The 7844-nt window shown below is 27.2% G+C and overlaps 2 protein-coding genes across 5 annotated transcripts in view; one reads left to right on the forward strand and one right to left on the reverse strand.

The window, feature by feature from the left end:
* The first annotated feature begins 3896 nt into the window (after positions 1 to 3896).
* The window catches only part of LOC111412345 (ADP-ribosylation factor GTPase-activating protein AGD12-like), a 7820-nt gene continuing 3872 nt past the window's right edge, over positions 3897 to 7844 (forward strand). For all 4 annotated transcript variants that reach the window (XM_023043231.1, XM_023043232.1, XM_023043234.1 and 1 more), the window contains exon 1: positions 3897 to 3978. The gene's annotated coding sequence lies outside the window, so the exon portion shown is untranslated. The remainder of the gene's footprint in view (positions 3979 to 7844) is intronic.
* The window catches only part of LOC111412346, a 7593-nt gene continuing 3723 nt past the window's right edge, over positions 3975 to 7844 (reverse strand). Inside the window, exon 2 of the mRNA XM_023043239.1 lies at positions 3975 to 5550. The gene's annotated coding sequence lies outside the window, so the exon portion shown is untranslated. The remainder of the gene's footprint in view (positions 5551 to 7844) is intronic.

Here is a 7844-nt window from a genome sequence, read left to right on the forward strand (position 1 = left end):
ATAATGATTCAAAAAAAAAAGCTCTTGTTGATCTCTTCGGGACCCGGGAGTCTCATACATATAAAAGCATTATTTTAAGTGTAAATGTTTTATATATGATGGACATTCATTATACACAAAATATGCCTTATCAAAACCTTATTAGAAAAACCCCTATAGGAAGAATCCTAATGAAGGAAAATTGGTACAATATTCTTTTAAATATGCTACAAAATTTGTCTCATTAAAAATCTTGTTAGGAAAACCAATGGAACAAAACCTTAGTCAAGGGCAAAAAAGTACAAAGCGCATTTATTCCCTTTCATGATAACATTACTTGAATTATATGCTTCAAACATATTAAATTTTTCAATGTAACATTAATAGCAATACTAGATGAGTTGGCTCTAATCAAATTTATAATATGCATATCAAAGTCCATACATTGTCAAACTAATAAGATAGAGATTTGCTATTACATCTGCCACATGATAATTTATCTATTTATACAAGTTTTAGTAAAATTTATTATGTAATGAGTCGTACATTTTATATTACGACTTTACTTTTTTCATTTTCATTTAGTATAAGTATACATTTTTAGGTGTTCAGATCATATAACTAGAAACTTTAGGTTTCTTTGGTAAGTTTAGTTTTACTAGGATTACTTCCACTGAATTCAGATTTCTAGAGCAAATTTAATTTAGGATTGCATTATTTTTATTTGGTCAATTATTATTTTGATCGATATATTTTGAAGCATTTATTTCGATTCTTCACTATTCATAATATGATGCAATATATCATATGCAAAAATGTTTTTGACAATTTTTTTCATTTTTCGATTCTTTTTTTTTTTTTTTTTTTTTTTTTTTTTTTTTTTTTTTTGTAGTGACATAACTTATTTAGATATTTCAATTTTCAACATATTAGGTATCTAAACCTCTTTTGAAATTTTATTTTTTTTATGACTAAATACTCATCAAGAGTATATACCTCCTTAATAGAGACCATCTTTGCTAATTGCTTCTCTCTTTTTTTGAAGATTTTTTGTATTAAAATCGAATACATCACGCTTCAAACATACTATAAATTTATCAAATATAATATTAACGAATTGTTCTTCTAGGAGTTATTTCGAGTTGGAGCATTTAAAGTTGATATGTGTGATATTTTTGGTATCTTTGATCAATAAATGCATCTAAATATACCATCTTTCGAACTTTTGGTTTTAATTATCTTCTGCGAAGATTATAGATAATGATATATTTGCATATTATTCTCAGCTTCTTAATTCCTCCTTTGATGCTGAGATAATTATCCAATCAAATTGACAATAATTTTTACTATTTTATAAAATATCACTTGCTTGGAATAAAGGTTTGAAATATGCATTTATTCTCAATATTCTTTATTTTTCATCGCAATGCATTGTAGTAGATGTATTTTTTATATCCTAAGTTATCAAAATAATTAGATGAAAAAATTATGCTCTAAACATAAGCCAATTATAATTGGGAGAACTATGATGTTGGTATGATGCGTAGTAACATTCTATATATAGAAATAAAAAGTACTTTATTCTCAACTAAATTAATAGGAGGTATTTAACAAGCAATAATGTTAAACTATTTAATGATATCTCAACTAATATTTATTAAAAATTAGAAATTTAGAACTACTAACATTAGCAAGACATGTCGTCTTGATTGTATAATTTGAAAATTATGTTCATAATTTGAACAGTATTTTCGCAAACTTCAGATTACGAAGACTATGTAATCATCTAGTATTTATTTCAAATCTATTAGATTCAAACGATATCTATATAACCAACGTGGAAGGTGACAATGCTATATATACCACCCTAATTAATTTTTAGAAACAAAGGGAATTCAGTCATGTTCTAGCTAGTGATATTTAATGATATATTGTTGATAAAGAGAACAAAAAATATATAGGAATTCATTGGATTGAAGAATTTTTATTTTTATTTTTCTTTGAATATCCATTTGGATTTTTAATTTTGCATCATTAATGATCCAGTGATGGTACAACTGATATTGCCAAAAAATAAAATCAAATTAACTTCTAGTTCAATATAAAATATAATTTAACTATTTAATTTCGAAAATATGATTAAACATTATATAATTATATATTATTCAAGCAATTAAACTAATCTATCATTGTGGCTTTATTTATATATTTTTCTTCAGAAATAAAAATGAATTCAAAATGATACATTCTTTGAAACATGTGCTACTTTGACAGCACATTGTATTTTATTATTGTTCTTTCAAAAGTAATATACCAATATTCGTCTGGAATCTTGTAAATTATAATTCATGATCTTTAAGAGCTATAAATTAATATTTTTCTTGAATATTAATAATATAGAAAATTATTTTCTTTTAAAAATTACAATCCAGTATTTAGTTGTTTAATTTGTATGTCTTCAAAAATATAATGAGCTAGATATTATTTGGGGACGTTTTCTACTTCATGAGCAAGTAATATTTTCGAAAGATATCAATCATAATGTCTTGTTACTTCACAAACAACAAAAAACCATTATTTAGAAACTTCAACTCTTCAAGAGTAAATTTTCTAGTAGAATGTAATATTTGTAGAATTGTACTATTTAGGAGCAATATGTTAATATTTTTCTGAAATATTGAAAATTCATTCTCTTCAAAAGTAATAGTACAATATTATTTTAAATATTGTACGTGTGAATATATCTTTTTTAGGAACAACAAATAATGCGAACGTAATATTCATCTTCAACAATATTACAATTTCTTCTAGAATATTGGTTAAGATTATTTTCTTTCACAAATAATATATAATATTCTTCTGAAATATTACAGTAGATAATTTGATTTTATCATTGATTAACCAAATAAATGCATACTGGTGTTGTCATTGAATTTACATAAAATTCATGCAAATAGGATATATGAATAGGATATAGACACAGATATTACATACATACAAAATAATGATGATTTATAGTACAATAAAATAATCATGATTGATTAGTACATGCATTAGTAAAATAGACACGAGAACGACTATGCATAAATCTTCTATCTATGTGTTTGCTTATTTCCATAAACCAATACAGAAGCAATAATTTGATGTGTAAATAGATAAACATGTCACCAAATTAATTTTGGTATGTGCGATAGATGATTATGTTTATAAAAATTATTACCTTTTAACTAACTCATTTTGATTTTTAGAAACTCGTGCTAATAACATGTTATAAACTAAAGAGAAATAAAAGAGAGAAGTCAATAAACTTGTGTATTAAGAGCCAAAACTCCATATTTATAGTGAAGAATTAGGATTATAAGGGATACAGACTTATTTTAAGTAGGAAAATGTATAATAAATAAACAGCCCCTTTTTTGTTCCTATTGATTTTAATAATATAATTTTCTCTCTTCCCTCTGTCTCTGTCTCTATGCATTTTATTATTTATTCCAATTGAGAACACACTCGTGTGTTAATTGAGAACGCAGAAATTCTCCCGAGGTACAATTCTCACTTTCTTCTCTTGGATCTTTCATTACTTTTCGGCTAAAATATTTGCGGTTTCATTGAATTCCTTTCATATCGTTCCTCTGTAACAGATTTTCAATTCCAATTTTGATTAGGATTAAACCCATCGATTAATTCTTTACATTTTTTCGTAAGACCACCATTTCGGATAAAACTTTTGGAATTTTTCGTGTTAATATCCATCCAGATCTTTTTTTTTTTTTCATTTGATTTATGCGCAGAAATTCAGATTCTTATAATTTGATATAATTGTTATGTTAGGAATCAATTGTGCCGTGTTATTTGGTGAAAATAACTACAAATGATAAGGGAATGAATGATTCTTAATCTTTTTGGTGTGTAGGATATTGAGAAAGACGATTTAATAATAACAGCGTATTAACAAAGCAATGAGATACAATCAATCCGCACTGGGGCGGCCATCTTCAGGTATGGTTTTATGTGTCGTGGAAATCAACCAGTAATGTGACTACCAGTTCAAATTGCAATAGTTTTCTTCCCCAAATTTGAGTTGAGTTACTTAACTTTGCTAGTAAAAACTGTCCACAGATGCGATCTGTATGAAAAGTTATGGAGAATTTTAGTTTTTGACTTCTGAAATCGCATCCGCCGATCATGGAAAATGGTGGTTGTTTGATACCATGCATCCATTGTTTAGAAGCCTTGAGTTCTAGACAAGTCATTTATTTGTAAGAGCCACTTTGTATAGAACTCACCCTTAAAATTGGCTTATAGGGGAGAGTGTCCAACGTGCTCATAAATTTACAAGTCATGCATTTTACGAGCGATTTGGGATACAATTTTGATAGTTATATTGCAATTATTTTTTCTGCCATGCTTTAGGCATTGGCTTCCGAGTTCTTGATTTCTTTTGAGTTGCTCCTTATTAGCCGATTTGAGGGTGAGTTTTGTATGCCAATTCACGTGCACTCTGTGAGTTTGTGGTAGTTTGCTTCACTTCATGACAGATAGCTAACATGCAAAAGCTGATCATTTAACAAAACTAGTCATCGCCACGTGCGTTGCACGAGCTTTGTATTTATTCAGTTTTTATTAGCGTATAAATTGTAGATTTTTTGAATTATGGTAAAGGAGTTGGAGATGCAAACATTTATATATATATATAAAGAAAAGATAACACATTTACATCAATTTCTGCAAAATATAACAAAAAAATTGTAACATGTTAATATGCCTCACAATAAACTCTATCACAATTACCAAATTAAAAAACTGGAGGTTACATGAAAAATGGAAAATGCATTTTTCCATCTAAATTCTAAATGCTACAAAAATGATTTTGAGATTTTAGTTTGCAGATAATACCTCAAGAATTGAAGTAAACTTTCCTGAGCAAAAAGAAAAAATAAATAAAAATTTGCACAGCAATGCTCCGCACTTTGTTTAGAGTTGCTCTACACTCCAAACTCTCCGAACTCTCTTGAGAGTTTGGTAGAGAGTTTGGACGCACAAATCGTTTTGTGCGAAGACTCCATACACGCACAATGCAGAGAGTTGGAGAAAACTCTTCGCACAGCACGAAAAGTTTTTATTTTTTATTTTTTATTTTTTTTAAGCTAGCAATAGAATGGTTGCAGATGAAAGTAATAATGAAAATAAAAAAAAAGTTATATCATAGTTATGAAACAATAAGTGTGAACCAACCATAAAATTAGTAAGACCAAATGCTCTGTATTCCAACAAAAATGAATTCACCAAATTAACTTCAATTTATACAACTAAACTAAGATCACGCTAAGGCAATACTTTACACGAAAATAATTAATCATAAGGCCTAAACAAGAAACACATCCGCACACAACTGATAATTATTTTAGTAGAAAAAATCAATTTTCCATAGAGAGAGATGATGATAAGAAGATGAAAGCTAGCAAGGACAATCGAGAGAAACTACACCTATCTAAACAAAATTCATTAAAGAAAAAACTGAAGAGAGAGAGAGAGAGAGAGTAAAACTGACCAAAGCCGAAAACTACCTCTCTGCAAAACAAAGAAATAGAATCATTCAACTTTACAACAAACTAAAATATACATTTTCAATACAATTTGGAACAAAATTTAAATCAATTCCACAAAAAAATTACGAAGAAAACACTACTAACCATGTAAAGCCCTTTTCATATTACATAAAAGGAAAATTGGAAGCAGCAAAGGATTTTTTTTTTCTTTTGGAGAACGGATGGAGAAGGAAAAAAATATTGCCTTACTTCATACTTGAAAATAAGAAGTATGGTTGCTTCTGAAGTATGGTCGTCGAAAATAAGGAGCATGGTTGTAGGTAAAAACCAACATGAGCTAAAGAAGAAAAAGAAAGGGGGGAAAAAAGGGGGAAAAAACAACTTCAACAGTGGAATGAGATTACTTTACTGTTCCTTGAACAGTGGCTACTCCTTCCCGTTTTAAAAGAGAAGTTAGAGTTAGAAACGAAATGATAATACCCTCTAAAAAAAATCAACCTAGAACCACACAATAAAATCAAACCAACATACATTTAATTCATAGCAAAATTCTATATTTACTTACTAAAAACCCTTGTTTCAATAATTTAGATTCAAACCTCTGTAAAAAGAAAACAAAAATAGGGAAAGCGGGGGAAAAAAAAAAGAAACTGCTATCGCAAAAACAAAAAAAAATTGCAAATGTTGTGTATTGCACGAATTTTGTATTTATCGTATTTTTATTAGCGTATGAATTTTATTTTTTTGGAATGTTTTTGAAGCAATATCTAGAAATATTTCTATGATATAAGAAAATAATTACAAATTATTTTTACAATTGCATAATAGTATTGTGTCATCTAGAAAAAATATATTTGTATATTTCATACTTGAATAAGAAATATACGAGGTTATGTAAACTATTTTGTCTGTATTCTTTGACAGCATTGATATGATTGAGTTGAATGTGAAGATTATATTTATAAATTTTGTGTAAATCAATATTGAAAAATTGAAGATTGAGCACAAAGTTATAAATTGACTTGCATATTCTGATATTCATATGCGTTTATATTTTGTGCTTCATATATTTTAATATTTATTTTTTGCTTATGTTGAAAAAATTAAAATCTAGAATTTTTTTTGACATTCGGTTTGGTAAATGAATGTACAGTGTTCTACATTCTCGATATTTGTAAATGCAAAAGTTGGTATATGAAAATACGGTAAGATGCATATACGGTAGACATCATATACTGTAAACCGCAAATATGGTAAGTTACTTGCAAATACGGTAAGCTGCAAATACGTAAACTGTCCGCAAATACAATAAGTTGTCTGTAAATATGATAAACTGCATATACGGTATATTACATTTACGTCAATTTATAATTTGTTATAAATGTATAATATTTATTTAATATTGAATTTTTTAAGTACTAAATGTTGTAATTCAATATTGTTTTATTTTTATATAATTGTATTTTCGGGAATAGGAAAAAAGAAGAAGGGTGGTTATGAAATTGTTAAATTTTAAATGTATTTCTTTGTTGAAGATAAATTTGATTTTTTTAATATTATTTGTAAAAAAAAAAATTTATTGCAATTTTATTAATGTAACAAAAAGATTTATTATGATTATATAAAAAAATTTTAACACTAAACAATAAATCCATACTTTGAATCCGCCAATTTGGTGAAGAATTAGATGAAATACATGTGAGAGTTTTTGGAAAAAAGACAACTGCAAAAGTTTTATTATATCAATAATGCATGTCACATTTGAATAATAATGTTAATTTTTTTAGTATCATTCTTTCTTTTTCTTCTTCACATGTTTTACTTTTTCATTTTTGTCTTCTTCAATATGTTTAGATGCTTTTATTAGATTCTTTTGTTGTTTAGCAATGATTCTTTTTTTGAGAGTTTTTTTTTATTATTATATTGAAGTTAAACTTATTCTTGTAATTATATTTTTTATTAGATTTAATGCAAATTTTGAATTAATAAAATAACAAACTAGTATTTAGGTTGCATGATTAAAAAAAAAGAAAAAAAGAGGAGAAAATCTCTTTGTACTACGCGGAGAGATAAACTCTCTCCATGCTCTCCGCACAATACGAAGAGATGGTCTGTCATCTCTTCACACAGTGCGAAGAATTTTGTTTTTCTCTCCGCACAGTCTGGAAAGTTTTTGTTTTTCTCTCCGCATTGTGCTGAGAAATCAACTCTTTCTGCACAGTATGGAGATATAGTTGGCCATCAACTCTCCGCACTGTGTTGAGAGTTTTTTTTTTTTTTTTTTTTTTTTTTTTTTTTTTTTTTTTTTTTTTAAAT

Source organism: Olea europaea, chromosome 16 (assembly GCF_002742605.1).
Source record: "Olea europaea var. sylvestris chromosome 16, O_europaea_v1, whole genome shotgun sequence".
Taxonomy (NCBI): Eukaryota; Viridiplantae; Streptophyta; class Magnoliopsida; order Lamiales; family Oleaceae; genus Olea; species Olea europaea.